The 23,562-nt window shown below is 39.7% G+C and overlaps 1 protein-coding gene across 1 annotated transcript in view; it reads left to right on the top strand.

Annotated features, from left to right (window-relative positions):
- The window catches only part of PID1 (phosphotyrosine interaction domain containing 1), a 201,464-nt gene that overhangs the window by 105,914 nt on the left and 71,988 nt on the right, over nucleotides 1-23,562 (top strand). The window lies entirely within an intron of this gene.

The raw sequence follows: 23,562 nt of genomic DNA, 5'->3' as shown, positions 1-23,562 counted from the left end.
GGGCGGAGTGCCCAGCACCCAACAGCATTTTCATTGGGCTTAACTGCTCCTGGGAAGAGGAGGGAGGAGGAAATACAGGTAAAGGAACATCACAGCCAGTCTGAAGGATTTGTGGAGGAATCTTTGTGGCAGAAGGAACAGAGTGTGCTGATTCTCAGAGTGGAAATGGTCTTGTGTGCTTTAGAATGGAGAGCAAGGGGCCAGGATGGCTGGGAAGATGAGAACGTTGTGGCGAGGGGTGGGGTTGGGTGGGGGTTCGAATATGAAGATCCTCATTGTCATGCCAAGGAGTTTTTGTTATAATTACTACCAGAAACCATCAGAGGAATTTAGGCAGGCGCGTAATATGAGTCCATTTAAAAAAGTGATTTTATTTTTCAGTTTCCATTCCATGTTATTTTGCATTAGTTTCAGGTATACAGCATAGTGGTTAGATAATCATATATTTTACAATGTGTTCCCCCCAATATTTCCAGTACTCACCTGACACCATACATAGTTGTTACAATCCTATATAATAAAAGGGTAATATGCAAATTGACCAAACGTTAGAATGACTGGAATGCCCTCGGCCTGGCCGGCTCCACCCCCAAGCGGGCCCTCCCCACCCCGATCAGAAGCTGGGCTGGCTGGCAAACTGCCCACGGCCCCTTACCCCAGTCGGCCCGCCCCGAGTGGCCCCCATTGGGCAGGCCAGGTGGACCTCACCAGTGCACAAATTCATGCACCGGGCCTCTAGTATTATTATAATATTATGCTGTACTTTACAACCTCGTGACTATTTTGTAACTACTAATCTGTGGTTCTCAATCCTTTCACCTGTTTCACCCAGCCCCCCTCCATCTGACATCCGTCAGTCTATTCTCTGAATCTGTGTCTGTTTTAATTTTGTTTGTTCATTTATTTTGTTCTTTAGATTCCACATATACACTTATATGAAATCATATGGTATTTGTCTTTCTCTGACTAAACTATTTCACTGAACATAATACCCTCTAGGTCAGTGATGGCGAACCTTTTGAGCTCGGCGTGTCAGCATTTTGAAAAACCCTAACTTAACTCTGGTGCCGTGTCACATATAGAAATTTTTTGATATTTGCAACCATAGTAAAACAAAGACTTATATTTTTGATATTTATTTTATATATTTAAATGCCATTTAACAAAGAAAAATCAACCAAAAAAATGAGTTCGCGTGTCACCTCTGACACACGTGTCTTAGGTTCGCCATCACTGCTCTAGGTCCATCCAGTACTCTCACAAATGGTACGATTTCATTCTTTTTATGGCCAACTAATATTCCTACCATTTTCTTATCGTGCATTGTTGGTGGGGATGCAGATTAGTGCAGCCACTATGGAAAACAGTATGGAGGGTCCTCAAAAAAAGTTAAAAATGGAACTTAGGACTCAGTGATTTCACTTCTGGGTTAAAGAGTGACTTCAGATGGCAACTGTGCTAAGGTGAACTTCCAGCTTCCCCAGAGCAGTTGCCAGAGACTCCCTTTCAGCTGGAGAGAGTGGATCCCCAGGACTGGCCACAGGTGACATTGGATCCAGTGCTGTTGGTGACTTGATGATATAAAGGAATTGTAACAATACTCACTAAAGTTAAAAGTGATGAGATTGGGTTTTACATGCTTTAGAGATTTCCTTAAGTCATTTTATATCCTGTTCTAGTTGGGGAAAATAGTCCCTCAAAAGCACGATGAAGTCAGTAGGGATGAGTGTAAGGAGAAGAGTTTAGTTTGATAAGGTCTAGGTTATATTTAAATGGGAGGGGGAAAATACAGTTACAGAGTAAGGAGATTTAACAATCCAATCCAGATAGGAACAATCCAATCCACACACACACACACACACACACACACACACACACACACAGATACACACTCTCTAAGAGAGAGAGAAATTTGGTAGGAGAATAAAAGCCATCATTTTTCTGGAAAGGAGTATAGGGTTTAAGCTTCATGGTATCATTTCATTTTCTGTTACTGCCTCAAGTCATGCTCATTTATTTCACCTCTAAAAGGATGTTGAAAACAATAGATCAGAAGACAGGCCACAGGGAGTGAGGGATGCCCTGGTGTAGTTGTGGGGCTGGTAGAGAAAGGGAAATCACGATGATTTGGGCAGGACACAAAAAAACTCTGCCTTCAAGGTGAAAAACACATCCTCGTGGGCTAGAAAAAAAAACGACAAGTTTTCCATCTTTAGAAACCCTGAGGAGGGGCGTCTAGGCGTAGAGAATTGTAAACCTGAATCAGAGATCTGGGCCAACACCTCTTGAATTGCTTTCCAGCTTTATGATTTTATTTGAAGGCAGTAAACCTCCGATGTATCATTGTCCAAATTGTGTACTATAATACACTTCCTACATTTAAATGGACTGTAAACCTATTGGAGCTACAGCTTTTAACTCTCAAGGACAGTGTTGCATTTGTGTTCAGAGTCATATTCTTTTGTTAAAAAACAAAACACACAAAAAAGGTTAGATTTTGAACCGTGATATTTCTGTTTGCATCTCCAGACTTCCCCCAGTGTTTCTGACCATCCCTTGGAACAAAGTGCAGTGTTTCCTCTCTGGTTCTTGCGAATAACTTAGCTCACGAAATGCCAGCTGCACAAGGACCTCTCTCTCGGGCTCATGCCTGCCAGGAATAATGAGCTTGGTGCAGCCCGGGCCAGCTGCAGGGCCAGTGTACAGGGCCGGCACCTTCCATCCTCATGCAGGGCTATGTCTCTCTTTTTGCCCAAGGTCCCTCAATCCCTGCTTGCATACCTTTAGGTTTGGGGAAGGGAGAGAGGCAGGAAGAAGCAAAGGAAAGGGGAGTTGAAAATGGGTTATGGTGAGCCCTGGCCAGGTCCTGGCTCCTCTCTGCTTACCCACCTCCCCTGATCTGTATTCTCCGTGGGTCCTGATGTCATTGCCTGGCCAGGCCATTCATGTTGTGGGCAGCTGGGGCTTTGTGTGTTTTCTCTATTGCTGCCACTCTTTTTTTCCCCTTGCGGTGGAGTTCTTTAACTGCATAGCCCACTGCATCCCATTAAGACACTTCCACCAGAACCCTTGCAAGAGCCCTTTGCAGTATCAGAGATGTTGTGTCTGATTTTGCAGCAACAATGGCTTGTCATTCCTGCCTTCTCCTGCCCAGCACAATGCAATCCTAGGTAGCTTCAGCTTCTTAGAAAATACTTATTTAATTAATAGTCATTGAAAACCTACGGTGTACATGGGATTATGGAGAAAGGAATCCAAGTAGGTGTTGTGGGTCATGCAACTAACAGCCAAGTAGGAGCAATAAGGTGAGTGTGCCGCCCCAAACTGCCAGAGATTCTGACTCCCGTGTGTATCAGAAACCCCTGGGGCAGATTTCTGGACCTTCTTTACAGAGATTTTGATGAGACACTTCACTTAGTGATGGGAACAGAGCTTGCACTTAAAAGCTGACCATGAATTTACATGAAGTGGTGCTTGGACCCTGCTGTGAACTTGGGGACTTGAAGCACAGGATGGTGGGTGATAAGGGCAATATACTAGTGAGTGTCATAAATGTGTACACATCCTTAGGTGGGAGCTGGGATGGGGAATGGCATGTGGGAGCTAGCTGGAACTTGTAGGGTTAAAATGGGTTTGCTACACAGCTGCTCAGAGGGCTAATGTTGAAGCAAGGGCCTTAGGGCCTGATCTTACCTGGGATGATGCTCTGGTTCCCAAACCTCACCTCCTCTTGAGTGAGGCAGGTGACTTGCATCCTGAGAATCCCTGTCTTAGGCCCTGCTGCCCTCTTCCCATTTGCAAGGGTAGAAACCTTAAAATAGTCTAATTTCCAAGAAGAACTTCATGATTGTTAAAGCATATCAATTTTTATATTACTCTTTTTGAGATTCTTTGCAATCAGGAGTGACAGTAGTAGTCCCTTAGCTCTCAGAGAGGATGTGGTTGGTTTACAGTTTCATGGGACGAGAAGAGAAGTTTCTGAGCTGAAGGCTTGCCAGGCAACCCTCAGATGCTACCATTCCATGCATGTGCTAAACAGCCAGCTTAGAAGTGAATTCCAGAAATCTCACTTATAATAAGAGCTCCTGATTTGAATGCAAATATGTTGAGAATTAGCATCTCTTGTATCTATTGCCTATACTTACATCTTTGTGTTTATTTGATCAGGAATGTATTTAATTAGAAATACAGTTATGTTTTCTAATTTTATCCAAAGCCTCAGTTTTTTACCCATTAACAGAAGGAAGAAACATTAATTATATCATGTTGTCATGCTTTTCAAATGCATTTTTGCAGCCCTACCTTGCTGTAGGTCCTTTGGGCATTGCATGAATCAATTGTGCCAATTGTACATACTTTTTTCCTGCAAGGTAAGTTTCTGATTTTGATGTCAAGACAGAATACATGTTATATATTTATATAATATATAAAGGACCCTGGCCTTTATTGGTTATTTTCCTCTAAATTCAGAGTGGATGGTACTTCTCATTTATTTTCTCTTCATTCTGTCTCAGACTTCTTTTGTAAACATCAAAGCATATTACCTCTGCTTGTCTCACAAATTTAGGAAGGTAAAAGTTGAGATGAGCTAATGTCTGTTAAGAGATAAGCTTTATTTTCTGCAATTTTTGTTCTTTGTCCATTTATAAATTTGCTGACATTCTTTCTCCTACTTCTTTCCCTCTTCTGTCACTAATTTTCTTTTTTTATGTCTTTCTTTGCCCACAAGAATATATTGTATACCCTCAAGATGTTCAGGTGTTGACAGGGACACAAACATAATGGGTTTGGATGCTTTAGGTTGAAATAACAGAAAGCCCAACTTGAATTGACTTAAATCATTGAAATGTATTTGCTTTCAAATCTGCAAATCCAGAGGGAAAGAGATGCTAAAGGGACACAGAAGAGTGTCCACTACAGAAAAGCTCAGCTTCATGACCTGGAAGGAGACAAGTCCACCCGGTAGGAAGAGCGGTGGCAGTAGGGAAAATGCAGAGTGCCCTCAGGACGCTGAGCAAAGGGTACCCTTTCCTGCAGTATTGGAACCCCAGCCCACTCCCCTGATGTTGTGGAGGGTGTTATTGCCTAGATGAGATGAGCCTCAGGTTGAGGAAAGGCTGCTCTCTCTAGAGTCCCTGTGCAGGCAGTCATGAGTAAAGGTCAGGTGCCACGTTTAGGGTGCGGAGGGTGCTCTCATGCACTGGAGAAACCCAGAGCCCCCTTTTCAGGCTTTTCATTCCAGCCCATCGTTCAAGGTGAGGACAGAGAAAGAGAAGCATGATTTCAGAAGCGGTATTGAGTTCATGCTTACAAACTTTGTGATGTCTGTGGGCGCACCAGTGGGCAACAACCCAAGGGCACCTTTGCTGTGTGAACTTGAAGATGTCTGGAATGGGCTGTGAAAAGAGGAAGGAGAGAGACAGGCGCGCGCGCACGCACACACACACACACACACACACACACACACACACACACACACTCTTACATATAAAGAAGTTGGAACCCACCTCTCATGTTTAAGTCCTTCCTCCCCACCAGGCACTGACACTGTCCTCAGCCCGTCCCTCTCTCTTCTAGTCACCAAGCTAGTCAAGCAGAGAAAAAGAATATTACTCCAGGGACAGATGAAGCCCCAGCATTAAGGTTTTAGGATTGGTCTTAGTATTTATGTTCAAGACACAAGACTACTGATACTACTGCAGGGAAGGGTATTTTATTTGTGCTTATCATGTACACTTCTTGGCCATGAGTCCTCCGTTAAGGCTTTGAATTCTATGCTTTCGTCTTCCCATTGCGAGCCATGGTGGCTTAGGCTTCAGCAACGTTCTTTATCCTTTGTGAGCTCAACTTTCGTTATTTAATGACTAAAAATCTTTAAATTACTGGGAGTGTCTTTATTTCATCTGACAAAAGCATTGAGAATGTAGATTATTATTCTGCTGAATGCTTGTTGAGTAAGCGTGCCAACTTCTTTAAAGGGTCACTCTTTCCCCTGGTTGATGGGTAGTGGAGCTGTTTTTCCCATTGAGGAATTATCTGGGGATCCCTGACACCTTCAAACTGTGTATTTCTTAGTGCCCCACACAGCGTGAAGGCTGCAGCTGAAAATGATCATTTTCCTCTGGGGAACCAGATTTGGCATTGAAGCCTAACTTTGGACTACTGTCAAAGACAGTCTTCCTGTATTTCCAAATTTGTGTTGTCACTGCCTACTTTAGTCTACTTCTCCCTTTAAAAACCTAGGAGAGAAGCAAAGATTTGTTAGTGAAAAATTGGAAAACAATCTAAATGTCTAAAAGAGATCTAATATTTTTGCTCCATAACACTATGGAAAATGTGTGGTTATTAAAAATTCTGCTGTAGAAATTATACCAATGTGGAAAATGTTCATAATGTATTAAATGAATAAAAATCAGGTTGAAAAACTGTTATTAGAATCCTATTTTTTTAAATAAAGTATTACTAAAAGATATGCAAACATTCGTAAGAGAAGGCTCACACTAAAATCTGAACAGAAGTGATGTATAGATAGTGGGATTATGGGTAAAACTTTTGGTTTTCTTATTTTTTGCATTTCCTAAATTGTCATCAATGAACAAACACTATTTTTGTAATTGCTTTTTAAAAGTAATTATTAAAGAAAAATATTTCCTTTGGATAGAAGTTTGCCTGGAAAGATATCTGTAAGAAACTCTATTCTAAATGGAACATTTCAGAAAACATTTTGTTTGGCTGGAATACATGTTCAAGAAGTAAAAATTGTGGTCTTTGTATGTCTAAAATTTTCTTAATTCTACCCTCATTTTTTTGAAAGTTTGGCCTGGTATAGAAAGATAGACTGGGAGTAATTTCAACTTAAAGTCATAAAGGCACTGCCCATTGACTTCTGTGTCTTGTGAATTTTCCCTTGAATCTATCCAGCTGGAACAGGGTAGATCTTTTCAGTTTGGGGACTCATATTTCTTGGTGTTTTAGGAAACCTTAAGTAAAATTCCCACATTCTCCCCAATTTTGAAACCATTTGAGAAATAAGAAATGTGACTCAGAGAGATCAGATAAAAATAATGTTTTATAAAACTCTATAAAATTGGCTTAGATGTGTGAACTTACTGGGTTTTCTAAAGTTTCAAATCTTTGTTAATGTTTTATCTTCCATTAATTTTGTCCTTTTGTGCTTATGACTTAAAAATGACTGTTACGGCCCCTTCCCGGTATGGTTCAGTTGGAGTGTCATCCCATACACTGAAAGATGGCAGGTTCGACTCCTTGTCAGGGCATATACCCAGGAAGGGAACCAATCAATGTTTCCCTCTGGCATTGATGTTTCTCTCTCACTCCCTTCTCTCTAAAATTAATGAAAAACATGTCCTCGGGTGTGGATTAAAAAAAAATGACCATTATGATCAGTTAAGTGGGGTTTGGAGAAGAGATAATATTTAAGGTCAACTTGCCATCTTTATCCAGAAATCCTCTCTGAATTGTTTGACCCTCTGTAAATTGCTAATTTTAGCTGTTTGAACTTTCCTTGTTTTAAATCTTTATCCAAGATGGAAACAGTGATCCTTAACTTACACTCAAGTATAGAGAGATATTTATATCTCTGAACTTTTCACAAGAGTAGAGCTGTATAAGTAAAACACTGTTGTTATTCAGATATAGCTCCCCTTAGTCTAAATGGAAAGGTCAATGAACTATAGACAAAATGGTAGCAAATGAGGAATGGATGTTAAAGTGGCAATAAATAACCCAGATCATAAAAAGGTCAAAAACATTTTTCTTAAATATGAATAGCTATTCTTATTACATCTCTGAGAATTTTAACTCCTGACTGACTACCCAGCAAGAAATTATAAAAAACAACTCTGACAATAGGTGCAGATCTGTGCCTTGGTGTGCTGACTGTTCATTTCTTTATTTTTATTGAAAATATTATACATTCATTTCTTGGCAAGAAAAATGATGTCTGGGCTTCTGTGCGTAGAGTTCTCTAAATGAGACATTAGTCAGATTGGCATGTGTGAGTCACTAGCCGTTTTCACCAGCCAAATCCAGGAATCATAAAATAATTTACTCAGGAAATAATGGGGACAAATGGATTTTATTATCCTGGGAAACAAGAAAGCTACCTTGTAGCTAAAGATCCTACTGAAATTATTCCCCTCACCCCACATTGAAAGATTAATTCATTCTCTTTAAAACTTGTTTTTGTGACACTTATGAATAGTGCTAGAACTCTCCTCTGTCATCATCTAGCTAGGCCTATTGCTATTTGTTAGGGCCCAGAGGTGCTGTCCATTACTCTAAAGGCATTTTACTGTTAGTCTGTTCACGGGATGGTACAAGACAGGTGTTTACTTTTCTCATCAGAGAACTAACTCTCCAGTTTGTTCAGAGCCCACCAGGCTTCTGTATAAAAATCCCTTCTCTCTGTTTTGTCTTCCTCATTCTCCTTCCAGAGGTTGCCTGAAGTCCTTTCCCTCTTTGGCTCCGCCTTGAACCCCATCCAATAAGTGTCTTGGCCTCTCAGGGCAGGGGAAACGGCAGAGGGCTTTAGGCCCTCCATGTTAAATTACATGACAAATCTCTCTCCTGATGGTACAATGGAGTCCTTCCTGTAGCAAAAACCTGGTTTGCGCAACAGAATCTTGATTTCATTTCTTCTTCTTAACAAGGTTCACCTCTCAGAAAAGAGGAAAGAGCAGGGAGGGTGGTAGCTCATCCTGCCATTTGTACACTAGAGTTCTGAGAAAAAGAGCCAAAGAAGGGAATTTGGAGACCCATTAGAACAAAGAAAAAATTAGTTGATTCCTTCATGGTCACTAAAATCCTCTAGTGACATCATATGTCTTTTATTTTTAAAGTACACATTCTTTTAAACAAAATAAACATGCCTGATAACTATAAATTTATTAATATAAAATTTAAATCTATGTACTGGACACTGACATATATACATATTTTAAATATATAAACTGGAAATGTTAGAAGAATGAGCTTCATATTAACAGTAGTGTAAGCAAGGCTCTTGATTAAAAAGTGGATTTAAAACAAAATTTCAAGTAGCTTTGATAATTTCAGTATTGTTCATTGATCCTCTCAGATCCAATTGGATCATTAATTTTCACCCCAAAATGAGGTAGAAAGGATCAAATGCCAGGAGAAGATGTACTGGCTCCACCATTCCTTGTTGTCTATTTGTGTGACAATCTTTTTATTATCTTAGATCTGTCATTTATTTGCAAGAATCTCAGCTGGGTTTTGTTGAAACCAGATTGCATAACCCATAAATCCATGCAGATGGGCAAACATGAACTGTCATGCTCTGAGCAATCACGTGAACCAGGTGCCCCTGTCAACTTCTTTTTCACCATAGAACTCCCACCCTTAGGAGACTTCTAGTTCTGCATGTGACACTGATCATTGGACATATGGTCTGGCTGAGGGTGCCAGTTTCTGTCTGTATATTAAGCATAAATAATACTGACTTTATTTATTTGAAGATAAAGGTAACCGTAGATTAAAAAAAATCTAATGCATTCTATCCTTGACCTGGGGGATTCTATGCATACCTCCTGGTGTGTACATAGTGTACTTTGGAGACGAGAGACCTAGAGAACCGTGCTAAAGACATTGAGGCTGCTTCCTGGCTTTGCAGAAAAGCATGCCAGGGTCATTCATTGATGTGTGCTGTTGTTTCAAGAGGAGAAAGTGATGGGCTGGTGTCAGATGTTTAGATCTAGATCACATTTCTCTCTTGGATTTCAGGAGGTAGGCAAGAAAACCTAGACCCATTAGGCAGAGTGATATTCTTAACAGAGTGAAAATCAGTGTTACCATTGAGCTTTCTTCATTTCTGGACCAAGCCTCCGGTGACCCTGCTCCTTCTTACTAGATCATGGGAGTGATCTAGTAAGGGAATAAATTCTGTGGATGTTAAAGGCATCAAGCTGAGATGCAGCTCACCAGCTTTGGCCAAGCACTGAGATTTATTAACAACCAGCAGCCAGTTATTACAGCCAAGATGGTTCATTAGCCAGGGCAACCTCCACATTTGTAGATCAAGATTTTGTTACAGTCCAGGCTGATGTGGCTCACTTGGTTGAATGTCATCCCATGCACCAAGAGGTTACCGGTTCAATTCCTGGTCAGGCACATGCCCAGATTGTGGGTTCAATCCCCAATAGGTAGTATGCAGGAGACAATTGATCAATAGCAATTTCTTTCTCATCAATGTTTTTATCTCTTTCTCCCTCTCCCTCTAAAATCAATAAAAACATTTTAAATTTTTAAAAAACTATTTTCTTTGCAGGAAGAACAAGAGACTTTCTCAGTGCTGGGATATTTAGACTTAAGTGTTTTATATTTTTTAATTTTTTTTTTAGTTTTTTAAATTCTTGTTCAATAGGTCACAATACATGTTTTTAGAAGAGGAAGATGTTCAGACCAGCACTATCTGAAATATGGAAAATTCCAGTCTAGGAAAGGATCAGAATGTTATTTTCATTGAATTTGCAGGATAAATTGATTCTTCACTTAGCTCATTAACCCATAGTGGTTTATCTTTAGGCTTCAGCACTTGAATCATTATCTACTAGTAATGATTATGTTGTCCCTGGAAATTAGGGGGTGTTTGGGACACTATACCCTTTTTTCTTTCTTTGAAGTGTGGCTAAAGATAGACTAAGTGCCTTCCTTGATAATGATGTTGAAGCAAGATTAATAATATGTGTATTCTACCCTGGTCAAGTAGCTCAGTTGGTTAGCATGTCGGACCAATACACCAAGGTTGTGTGTTCGATCCCCAGTCAGGGCACATACAAGAATCAACCAATGAATGCATAAATAAGTGGAACAACAAATTGATGTTTCTCTCTCTGTCTCCCTTATTCTCTCTCTAAAAAATTAATAAATAAGGTTAAAAAACAACTTTGTTTTCTGAGGGAGTGTTTGGTATAGGGAAGCTGTATTCCCCTCCCTGCTTATTTTCTTTTTTCTCTATTTTACTCTTTCTTTCTATCTCTTTTCTATACTTCCTCTTTCTTCCCATTTCTAGTTATTGCTCTTTATCTCTTCTTTTCTCTACTTCCTGCTTCCTTTCCTACTCTATACCCTGGATCTCATCTGTCCAGCAAGAGCATAAAGTTCCTCTGATTGGTTAGGCTTAGCTTACCTGCCCAGCCTAAACAAATAATTTTGTAGAGGGGGGAAATGGACACTGCAGAGCAATAAGAAAATGTCTACAGTAAATAACATCATTGTTTTGCTGAAGAGGAAATCCTTTTATACAATTATATCCTTTGAGATTACGATGTAGAACATTAGATTTTAGTCTGTAGGGTAACTCATTTCTTCTCCAGTCTTGGTTAAAGGATCACCCAGTAGTCAAATGGGTATTTTAGTGAATGTGGAGATGATATGCAGGGAACTTTACCAGAGGCTCTTGGGACCCGTTTTGAAGAGTATGGATTTCTGTTGGGTTTTGGTGATAGACAGGTACAGTAGAAATGTTGCATGAGAAATCCCCGAGAAATTTGCAACCAGAGGGATGAACCTGGAGGACAATATGCTAAGTGAAACCAGCCAGACACAAAAGACAAATACTGCACGACCTCACTTACAAGTGGAATCTAACATAGTCGGAACCATTGAAACAGAGTGCAATGGTGGTCACTAGGCCTGGGGGTGGGAAAAATGAGGTGATATTGGTCAAGGGTACACAGTTTCATTTATGCGAGGTGAGTAAGTTCTGCAGTTCAGCTGTACAGCATGGTGACTGTATCTTACAGGACTGTATTGAAACTTAAAATTGTCTACAAAGGAAGATCTTAATTGTTCTCAGTATATATACAAAAAGATAACCTATGTGAGGTGATGGATATGTTAATTAGTATCATTGTGGTGATCATTTCAATATATATATATATATGTATATATATATATATATATATATATGTATATATATATATATATATCTCAAAACATCAAATTGTAAGCCTTAAATATATACAATTTTTATCTGTCAGGTATACTTTAGTAAAACTCAGTCATAGTTTGATAACATTTTTATAAGCGCTGGGGTATTTTAGAAGACACTCGTACACTGGTTCCTCTGGTCTTTGCACCTGCTGACATGAACATCACCAGGGTTTCCTCCGGTTTCCTTCCTCCCTCCCTCCGAGGGTGCAGGACAGAGGGCAGGGGCTGATGTCTGCACTGATGTGACAATGGAGGCAATAGGCCATTTACTGTCATTTGTCACCCAGGATTCTGAGAACTTGTTCACCTTTCTCAGGCACATGGTTTCTTACTTCTTCTGGTCACAGGTCCAATGAATTCTGTGGAGTGTAGCGTGAGGGAGATCTGTATCTCTTCCTTTGCCTGAGGTCTCTGCACAAAGGAAAAGCGTTGTCTGCTCCAAGTAGTGCACAGCCAATACGTTTACTTGTGCCCCAACAAAGTCTCTTCCTTGCTTTATTCTACTTTCTCAAACAGAACAATAGGAAGCCCATCCAGTGAAGCTTTCAGTGGCCTTGATGTGCATCTATTTATAACTTAGCCAAGCAAAGTGCTTCATTTATTGAACGCATAAGCCTTTGTGCTTGTTTGTGAAGCCTCAGTTACCTGCATAATTGAGGCCACTACACTGGACATAAATCCACCAATCCCATCATTTCCTGCATGGAAATATGTGCTTGTCTTTATTGTTATTTTATTTATTATTATCTTTCAACCCTAGAATATTGATTTATTTTTGAGTGTATTGAGTTCAAGCCTTTGTTCATGTCTCTGCCTTGATTCAGGAATATTTTATTTAAAGCATCAATACCCAATTGGAAACATTACACTGAATTTAATGTCCTTGATTTGAAATTTAGATCTTTCATAAGAGATAAATGTCATATTTTCTGTTAGAAATTAACTTATATATGTTTTATGGTAAAGAATGATAAAAGGAGAAATGGCAATGCTTTCTCTTCCATGCACTCAGGGCCCCTAGTTCTTTTCATTAAAATGCATACATCACATTTAAGCTACTTACCCATACAGATATGCATAATCTAATTGAACAGAAATCATTCTATTCTCTCTGCTCTTTTGTTCCTGGGACTTCCTCAAGTATTAAAGAGAGCAACTTTTCCTTTTATTTTTAAATGAAGAATCAGAAAAGGGAATTGCCTTGTGCAGTTTATTTTACTTGGAATTGATGACATATGCAAAAGTTTGTGATTAAGAAAAAAAGATCATGACCTTAATTTATTAAAGCTCTTAAATGTAAAAAAAAGTCCATCATCTTCTCTGCATTTGTCTTCATGACATAAGCAAACTTAGGAGTAGGAAATGGCCATTTGCCTTAAGGGAGTTGAATTTTTCTGCTGCATAGACTTTAGTTTATGGCTCATTTCTCCCAGAGAAGCATGTTTACCATAAAGATCTGTGATGAGTTCTGGAACAGGACATGTGCACCTGCTACCCCATGTTTTTCATCACTGCAGTATTTCCCATTACTGCCGAATACGGTTTCCAATTAAGGCAGGCTGACAATTTTGAGGGAATATTTGTCTGATTTTTCTCAGGAGGTCGGATAGTACTAATAGTTTCCTTGGTCTATTTATACCCTGAAGTTCAGGTTAGTCAGCTGATAGATTTAAATCAAAGAGAGAAATTACCAATCCTTAATTTATTTTTTAGTGGAGGGCAAACAGTCCATTATCTGTAATTTACACAAAGAGGCAGAAGGAGCTATTTTCATATGTAGGAAACTTGTTTGGAGTCATTAAAATACGGCCAAGTACAAGAGGGAGGAATATTACATTTCTGAAATGATTCTTTTTATTTCCTAGTAAAATATTAGAGAACTTCATTGTACTAGTTATCTCTTGCTCCATAAAAATGACCCCCAAATTAGTGGCTTAATGGAACAAACATTTATATCTCACAGTTGCTGATGGTGGCTTAGCTGGCTGCCACTGCCTCAGGATCTTTCCTGTGGCTGCCATCAAGCCTTTGGCTGGGGCTGCATTCTTATCTGAAAGCTCAACTGAGGGAGGTTTCACTTCCAAGCTCACTCAGTTCCTTACTGCTGGTTGGACTGAGGGCTTGCTGACTGTCTGCAAGAGACCTCCTCAGTTCCTTGCTGCAAGAGACTCTCCACATGGCAGTTTGCTTCCCTGAGAACAAGCAAGGGAGAGAGCAAGAAAGGATGAAAAAGACAGAAAATAGGGTCTTTTTGTAAGTTAAACTTGAAAGTGACATCTCAGAAGCCAGTCATAATGAGGTCCTGCCCATACCCAAAGGCCGAGGATTATAGGAGGGCATGAGCACTAGGAGGTAAGGATAGTTGGGGCTATCGTAGAAACTGAGTTCCATATTTGCTGACCACTTTTTCAGACTTCATTTAACTAATGAATCAACAGACATAAATTGAGCTTGATGCTCACAGTCTAATAATCTGAGTTCTGCATTTCATATGATTGCCCTTCTTTCTCCTTGAGTCATGCCCATCTTTAGCATCAGGTCTTCCTTGCTGCTCTGAGGTTACTTTTGGACTCAATGAAATGCTTTTATGCCCTGCATATCCTTCCACCCTCATTCCTATTCTAATTCAGTGTTGTTATGAATAACTGGATATCCTGGAGACTGGTCTTTCTATAGCGTGAGGTTTTTGTGTAATTATAATTATCTTTGTAGAGTACTTTTGCAACAGGTCCTACCAGGAAATATGACACCCTTTCATAAGACTGTATTTGGGTAAAAATTTCAGGCCACACAGCTGACATTCTGAAGCTATGATGTACTATGGTTTTTCTGTACTCAGAGCCCCCATAATTTCCATCAGGGTTAGAAGATAGCTCCAGTGTAAGTGATGATTACCTGAACCCAACAGGAACCACATTGAAGAGCACTGTCCAAATCATGATAAGTAGGTAACTAGCAAGTCAATGCTGGATGCATTGGCTAGATTGCTTTTTTTCTGTAACACAGAGAGAAAATAGGCAGTTGACCAAGGTGTTGACCCATTGTGAGCTAATGAAGTACTCATGAAATGTTAACTTTTGTGAGGTGTGTTGGTTCATCAACCATTCCTGTCTGTTTGCCATTTGGCTATGAGTGTTATGAGAAAATATGACTTCTTCCCTAACATGAAAAGATACCTGCACTCCTGTTTCATTGCAACATTATTCACAATAGCCATGACATACAAACAACTTAAGTTTCTATTGATAGATGAAGGGTAAAGATGTGGTATATACCTATTATCAATGCAATATTCTTCAGCCATAAAAAGAAGGAAATTTAAGTTGTTTCCTTCTTTTTATGGCTGCCATTTGTGCCAATGTGAATATACCTTGAGGATATTACACTAAGTGAAATAAGTCAGACAGAAAAGACAGATACTGTATGATGTCACTTGTATGTGGAATTAAAAAAAAATGCATAGAAATAGAGCAGATTGATGGTACCAGGTGTTGGGTGTGGAGGAAACAGGGAGATGTTGGTCAGAGGGTACAAACTTTCACTTATATAAAATGAATGTTTTGGAGATATAATGTACTGCATGGTGACTAGTTAATAATGTTATAGTGTAAACTTGAAAGTTGCAATGAGTTTATATCTTAAATGCTCTCACCATAACAACAACAATAACAAAATGATAATTATGTGAGGTGAAGGATGTGCTAACCAAGCTTAGTGTGGTAAACATTTTTCAATATCTATGTTTATCAAATCATGGCACACAATACACTTATACATGAAACCTGCACAATGTTATGTGTCAGTTATATAGAAATAAAGCTGGAGAGATGACAAGAGAAAATATGATTTCTGAAGTCAGTCATATATGCACGAAACACTTTTTTTCATGATGTTGACTCCCAGCCCCAATGACGTAGCTAGTTAATTTGGTTGATTATGTCTCATTTGGCACAAGTGGGAGATTAAGGCTTTACTGTACTCATGAGAGGGTTTAGAATGAAGGGTTGTGAATGAAGGGTTTAGAATAGTGTGTTCTGTTTCTGTATCTCATTTCTTTTTCTGCTGAGAAATAGTGCCTTCTTTGAGATGAGAAATTCCAATCAGGCAGATAGTAAGCGACTTTCCTCCTTTCCTAAATGGCTATGTGGATGATCTGTGATTAGTCCTCTCTCTAGGCTAATGCATGTGTGAGATCATATGTAGGGATTTTACCCACCTACTTAATCTGGACTCCTTTCCTAGCCAGAGGATTTTGGAGTCAAAAGCAAATTCTAATTAGGTAGTTACCTATGATTGAGCAAATTAATCTTTTGAGTCTCTCTCTCTCTCTTTGTTTTTTTATTTTGTTAATACTCTCCTGAGGATATTTTTCCATTCATTTTTAGGGAGAGTGGAAGAGAGAGGGAAAGACAGAGAAAAACATTGATGTGAGAGAAACACATCAATGGGTTACCTCCTGCATAAGCCCTGACAGGGCCTGGGCTGGGGAGGAGCCTGTAACCAAGGTACCTGCCCTCGACTAGAATCAAACCTGGGACCTTTTGGTCCACAGGCCAACGTTCTACCCACTGAACCAAACTGGGTAAGGTCTGAGTCTCTCTTACATCACCTGTAAAATTGAAACAATATTCACTTGGCAAGGTGAATGGTTGGCATGAGTAGTGTCATCTTTGTAAGAGGACAAACCCATGAGCCTTCCAGGGATAGAGAGAAAATAAAAGTGGGAAAGATGCCAGCAAATTTATTTCTAAATCAGGTTCTACTGAAACTACTTCACTTCCCTTGACCCTGCCAAGTTCTTCCACCCATTGTCCCCCTTCCCTCTCTTGCACCTCCTTGTCTCTCTTTCCCCCGTCCCTTCGTAGTTCCCCCTTCTGTCTCTTTCCCTTATTTCTATTCCTTATTCCCCCCTCTTTATTTTTTCCTTCTTTGTTTCTTTATTCCTTCTTCTGTTCTCTTTGTGTAAAGACAGAGCTATAATAGGTTAGTACTCTAAATTTTTATTTCTGGGGATTTATCTCAAGGATATAGCAAAAGTAATTTACATTAACCTTTGGGGTAACATAAAAAGTCTAGTATAAGAAATTGGTTTTAAAAGATGATATATCTCTTGGAAAGAATACTATATAGCCATGAAAAATCACACTTAATTTTGTCTTTCATGACAGAGTATATATTTAGAGACGAAAAGACCTTTTTACAAAATAATACTGTTATATGCTTCTCCAATTTTAATAGTTCAAATAATTATTACATATACCCTGTGTGCATATTAATGCAGAAAAATAAGGTGATATGTGTAAAATTATAGTAGTTTTATAATACAGGACAATTACTGGCGGCTTTCAGTTTTCTTCTTTGTGCTTTCTTTAGCTTCAAAATCTCCAGCAGTGCACATACAACAACCTTTGGAATCAGATAAAAAGGATAATAGACTTTGTTATTTGACAGTATGCTAATGGGCTAGCTCCATCCTTGGCCATGAAGCCAGAGGTCTGTCTTTAGGACAGTGATGGCGAACCTTTTGAGCTCAGCGTGTCAGCATTTTGAAAAACCCTAACTTAACTCTGGTGCAGTGTCACATATAGCAATTTTTTGATATTTGCAACCATAGTAAAACAAAGGTTTATATTTTTGATATTTATTTTATATATCTCAAGGCCATTTAACAAAGAAAAATCAACCAAAAAATGAGTTCTCATGTCACCTCTGACACGCGTGTCATAGGTTCGCCATCACTGCTTTAGGATAACCAAAGAATACTCATTGACTGAGGGCTCTCAAAGAGGACGATTTTGTTGTGTCCCCAGGAGACATTTGACAATGTCTGGAGACATTTTTGGCTGTCACACTAGGGGGTGCTACTGGCATCTAGAGGGGAGAGGCTGGGAATGTTACTGTATGTTCAAATTGCACAGGGTGTTCTCTCCTCCCCACCAATGAAGAATTATCTAGGCCAAATGTAGGTAGTGCCCAGGCTGAGAAACCTGCTTATTGGCCAGTTTAAATATTTTAAATTAACTCATTGGATAATATCAATGGAAGAAGACAAATCACCTGGGTTGTCTCTAATGGGTATCAAGAATTAATTTACTTTCAAATAACACAATGATGACCTAATTATTTGAGGACTTGAGGTGAAATCAGATTGTTTTTCTACTCTTATACCTACCATCTGCATGATTTTTTTTTTTTTAATCTGGACTGTGTATCTGAAAGAGAAGAAGCCAGGCAATCTGTTTGAGGTTAGGATGTTGCTACTCATTTAGGTCACAGAATTCCATGGAAGAAATGAAGACAGGTATTCACCACAGAGAGAGTACTCCAGTCACGCATGATGACAAGAGAGCTCTGCCTGAGGGAATAGTGCCACCTACTGAACTGTTTGTGTTTTCTCCAGGTTCTAACATGTGCAGGGTTGTGCCTGGAAGTGCTCCTCTTAAAGACTGATCTCGCGCCTTTTCTTAAGCAGGTACCGCCAGTACTTTAAACAATATTTAGTTATTATTGGATCCAGGTGTAATTAGAAACAGCTGTGAGCATTGCATGCCATCCAGCTCCTGAAGTAGCAAACTTAGTTGTTCTTGAAGACCTTGGATGGATTCACAGAGATTGTATCGGGCAGTTAAAACAAATGTCTCCATGGAGGTTTGAATGCTACCAGCCAGTCCCATTTTACTAAGGTAACCAGAAAAATTTTAAAAATAAGAAAACAAAAATTTATTATAAAAATGCATTAAATGCACCATTTCCAAATGTCATCAGGTTTTGTAAAAATAGAAACTAAAGCACATCACAAAAATTGTCAATATTTCTTTTTTTTTCAGAATTTCAGCTTTGATCTTCACTCTTTGTATATTTTTAATGTACATTTAAAATCCCCCCATTTTTTACCTAAATAGTTAAAAATTTTCTACAGTACAGTGCATACATTTTAATATTTGCATTTAATAATGAGTGCATTTTTAGATAACTCAAAAAATCTTTTTGAGCTACATTTTGAATTGGATGGGTCATATAATTTGTTATCATAGTGAATATCTTTCTTGGGATTAAATAGTTTGTCTCATAAAATTATATGCCTCTGTGCAATATGTTAATTACTGCTCTTAATCAAACATTTAATTACAAATGAGCTTACATTAATGTGTAACCTGAATCTAAAAGCTCATTCATACAACATTCAAATGGTATGTATCAGAGAGACACTAAGAATTTCTAGCATTCTTGTTCCAGATTTGTATATTTTAAATGCCATACATGCCAATAGTAAACATGAGTAAACATACATCGTACTTGGAAGTACAGGGTGTTGTGGTCCTCAGATTATTAAAGACGGACTGGGGGAAGATGGGAAAGAGCCATGTTCATCTTCTAATCTTTTCTTCTCTGAGATAAGCGTATCAGTGCTTCCTTTCCTGCAGCCAGTTGTAACCCTTTCTTCTCTCAGAAGTGAGCAGCAGTCCGGGTACCTTTTATAGACGAGTCTACTAAGTGCCATTAAGTAAATGAAAAATAGTGCGCCATCTGGACTTCTGGGAAACTCAGAAGTTAATACTCAAAGATTGTATGCAAGGACAATACAGATGCCAGTGTCGGAATTGTTCTTTCCAGGAGTGCTCCATACCCGTCCAGAGAGGGTTTGCTCCCAACCTTCCCCCCACTCTCATAGAAGTAGTTTGACAGTGATTAATTATTGAGATAGATAAATACTCAGTACTTCTTTCAACTGAGGCTGTCCTGTGGCCTGTTTCAGAAAAAATTGAGTTCCTAAAGAATTGAATTTTTCTTGATTGCCCTTGTGGGTTATTCAGAACAATGCTGACACCTGAGACCTTGGCTTTTAATTGCGAAATGGGATTAATTAGTGAAATGCCTGGCATGAGTATTTCCTGGTACCTTTTGAGAGAATGGACATTTGGCCTGACCTATAGTTTCAGAGGAAATAAATCACTCCTAAAGTCTGGCTGTCATGGTAATTTTTGTGTGTGAATGGGATTTCTTTACTCTTTACACACACACACACACACACACACACACACACACACACATTTTTTTGCATGGAACAATCTAGTATTTATTTAAAGTTTATTTATGCCCATGTGCTATGGGTTGAATTATATCCCTCCCCCAAAATTTATATGTTGAAGTGTTCACCTCCAGGACCTCAGAATATGACCTCATTTGGAATAGGGTTGTTATAAGTGTACTTAGTTAGGTTAAGGTGAGGTTATGTTGGTGTAAGGAGAGGCTCCAATAAAATCAGACTGGTCTCCTTACAAAAATAGGAAACTTGGGCATAGACATAGGGAGAGTGCCTTGTAACTGTTGGAGTTATTCTGCCACAAGCCAGGGGAACTCCAGCATCTGGGAGAGAGACCTGGAACAGATCCCTCCCTAGCCTGGCCCTGTGGACACCTTGATCACAGACTTCTGGTTCCTCAACTGTGGGACAATAAACTTCTGTTGTTGAAGCTACTCAGTTTGTGGTGTTTCATATGGCAGCTCCAGGGAGCGAATGCCTGAGACATTACAGACTTTGCCATTGCTGGTTAAGTTCCACTGACATTTAGGAGAGTGTACCGGTGCCAGGAATTGAGCTAGGTGCCAATGACACAACTGAATCTAGCCTTCCAGGAACCTCATCTCATGGGAGACATGGCAGAAATGGATTGGGAAGTTTGAAGTCCCTCTAAGTTCATAGTCACCAACTGTAAATAGAGCCATGAAATTACCTAAGAGGCCTACTGGTTCTCTAATTAACTTGACCACATTCTACAGGGACTATTCAAATCACCACTGTCCTCATGTGCACTCAACAAACGCCTTTCTACTACCTCCCATGTGATATTTCTTAAATGATGATTCATTTTTTTTTTTAAAAAAATATATTGATTTCAGAGATGAAAGGAGAGGGGAGAGCGAGATAGAAACATGAATGATGAGAGAGAATCATTGATTGGCTGCCTCCTGCATGCCCCCTACTGGGCATCAAGCCGTCAACCTGGGCATGTGGCCTTGACTGGAATCGAACCTGGCACTTTCACTCCGCAGGTCAGTGCTCTATCCACTGAGCCAAACCAGCTAGGGCCAAATGATGATTCTTTTAAAGACTTTTATGTGATTTTCCTTAAGGATAGAAAACGGACATTTCCCAAAGGGGTTGAGTTTCCCTTTCTTGTTGTCAACATCATACAGGTATCACTTTGCTGCCTTTCCTGTGACTCCCAGCTTCTCAACCTGGGACGTGTTGCTGGGACTTGCACACTTAGTTGTGAAAGTTCTGCCCGCTGTGGGACACGAGGGCACATGTGTGTCTGCAGTTCCAGATGGGCTGAGGGCAATCCAGCTCAGAGACAACTATTCCTGCCCTCATGACATCGTTACTCAGAGCTTCATTCACATTCCTGTTGTAACTAAGGTTCGTGTGTATTATGTTTAACAACTTTAAGCACCATCGGCTAAAGTGATGGGACATTTATTTTGGGGATAAAGCCGAACAGATGCAGGAGTGCCAGTGGCAACTTCAGAGCAAAGTGTCCTTGAGAAATATCTCCTTCTTTGTGTGAGGGCTTTAGTTTCCGGGCGGAGCCAGCCATTGCTCCTTTGCTGTCATTTGTGTGAGTGATGTTGCTGGAAGGTTGCCATGGTTACTTGAGCCCACTGGGCAGCTGGACAGATTTTCATTGTAATTAGTGTGAACGCCACAGCCCAGCCGTGGGTGCTGCAGAGCCACCTCCCTCATTAGCTCATGCAGTCCCTGCACGGGGTGACATGGGGAAGAGAAGCATTCCCTTTCATTCTGTTCCCTCCGCTCATACTTTTGGGGAAGAAACCATGACCAACTTGGGGAATAAAGACAAATCAGATCATTGTTAGAAATGTGCTTCTTAGTGACGCTGCTTGCATAAGCTACTATTCCAAGATAGGAATGAATAGATACTGTCCACCTAGCTGGGATTTAATCTACTTATTCATGACTTAATGTGTTACCCAGGTGAGGAGAACTTCAGGGCAATGAAGCATACCTATTACTTTGGAACTTTGTACAGTTGCACCAATGTCAGACAGCCTTTCCCTAATTGCTGCCATATAGTAGCTGGTTAAAGCTGATTAAAGGGAGAACATGCAGGGCTGCTATTCAGACCAGGGTTTTCAAATAGTTTTCTGTTTGAGTTTTTAGAGGGAATTTTAAAGGGAATGTATTTTCTTAAGTGCCCATGTTGAGGAAGCAAATGTCACATCTATTAACTGCCTCCCCAGAAATTTCTTTAGCTGTTGAGAACACATAAAGTTTGGGGGACTTTGGTATAAAAGTTCCAACCCATTTACCTTTGATTAGAAGTTTGCTAAGTAATCTCTCCCCTAACAAAATGTGTAACACTGAGGTCCTGGGGGGGATGTGGGACACAGACAGAGCTCCTGGCAGCTCTCATTGTATAGGAAGGACTTATGGCTTCATCCGTGGCACCAGCACCCCTGAAGGAAGCGTGTGTCCGCAGAGGAGGATGCGTTTCCATGGGGCTAGACGAAGGGAAGCCGAAGAGCAGGTACATGGCATTATTTTCCCAGTCTGTCCAAGAGATAGAGACCACAGACACTCAGACAGGCATTGTCTCTGACACATAGTTGATTGTGTTAGTTCATTATACTTTTTCAGAATCTAGAACCTTTTTCCGATTCGCAAAAATGAGTATACTTTGGCAAAGATATTTTTGGTCTTCAGGACCGGGGAATTGTTATTGGCATCTAGTGGGTAGAGAACAGAGATGTTAAACATCCTTGATGCATGGGAGAGCCCTACAACAAAGAACTGTGCAGTGTAACGTGTCACTAGTGCCAAGGTTGAGAAATCCTGATCACATGGTCTACACAGAAAGCACACTTTCAGACTAGCTCATCCTTTTTCTCTAACTCCTACTCAGCATGTAACCTTCTGATGGCCTTTTTTGATTGTTTGTTTTTGCATTTTAGACACTTTGAATCAAGAAAGGGGTTGTCATAGTTACTTGGACTGCTATAACAAAATATCATGAACTGAAGGGTGGCTTATCAACAACAGATATTTATTTCTTACAGTTTTGGAGGCTGAGAAACCCAAGATCAAGGTGCTGGTCATTTTGGTGTCTGATGAGAGCTCTCTTTCTGGTTGTAGGAGGCTGCCTTCTTGCTGTGTTCACACTTGGTGGAAAGAGCTGACTCACTCACTAGCTCCTTTTTATAAGGGCATTAATCCCATTCACGAGGGCTCCATCCTCATGACCTAATTACCTCCCCAAAGCCTCACCCCCACATACCATCATATTGGGAATTTCAACATATAAAGTTTGGGGGATACAAAATTCAGTCCATAACAGGGGTGTCCTAGTTTGTGCCTGATAAGTTCTGATCTCCAATAGAAATAAACTGACAATGTTATTCACTTAGAAGTCTGTTAAAATTCAAATCATTCTTGAGTCTGGTCAGTTTTGGACCCTTAAAAAAGTAGAAAAACAAACAAACAAATAAATAAATGTAAGATAATAATAAGTAGGTAGAATTTCTATGGCCCTATTATGGAACAGAAAACAGACGGGTTATGTCTTA

The sequence above is a fragment of the Myotis myotis genome, unplaced genomic scaffold (genome assembly GCF_014108235.1).
Source record: "Myotis myotis isolate mMyoMyo1 unplaced genomic scaffold, mMyoMyo1.p scaffold_m19_p_8, whole genome shotgun sequence".
Classification (NCBI taxonomy): Eukaryota; Metazoa; Chordata; class Mammalia; order Chiroptera; family Vespertilionidae; genus Myotis; species Myotis myotis.
This window is presented reverse-complemented; position numbering and strand designations above follow the sequence as displayed.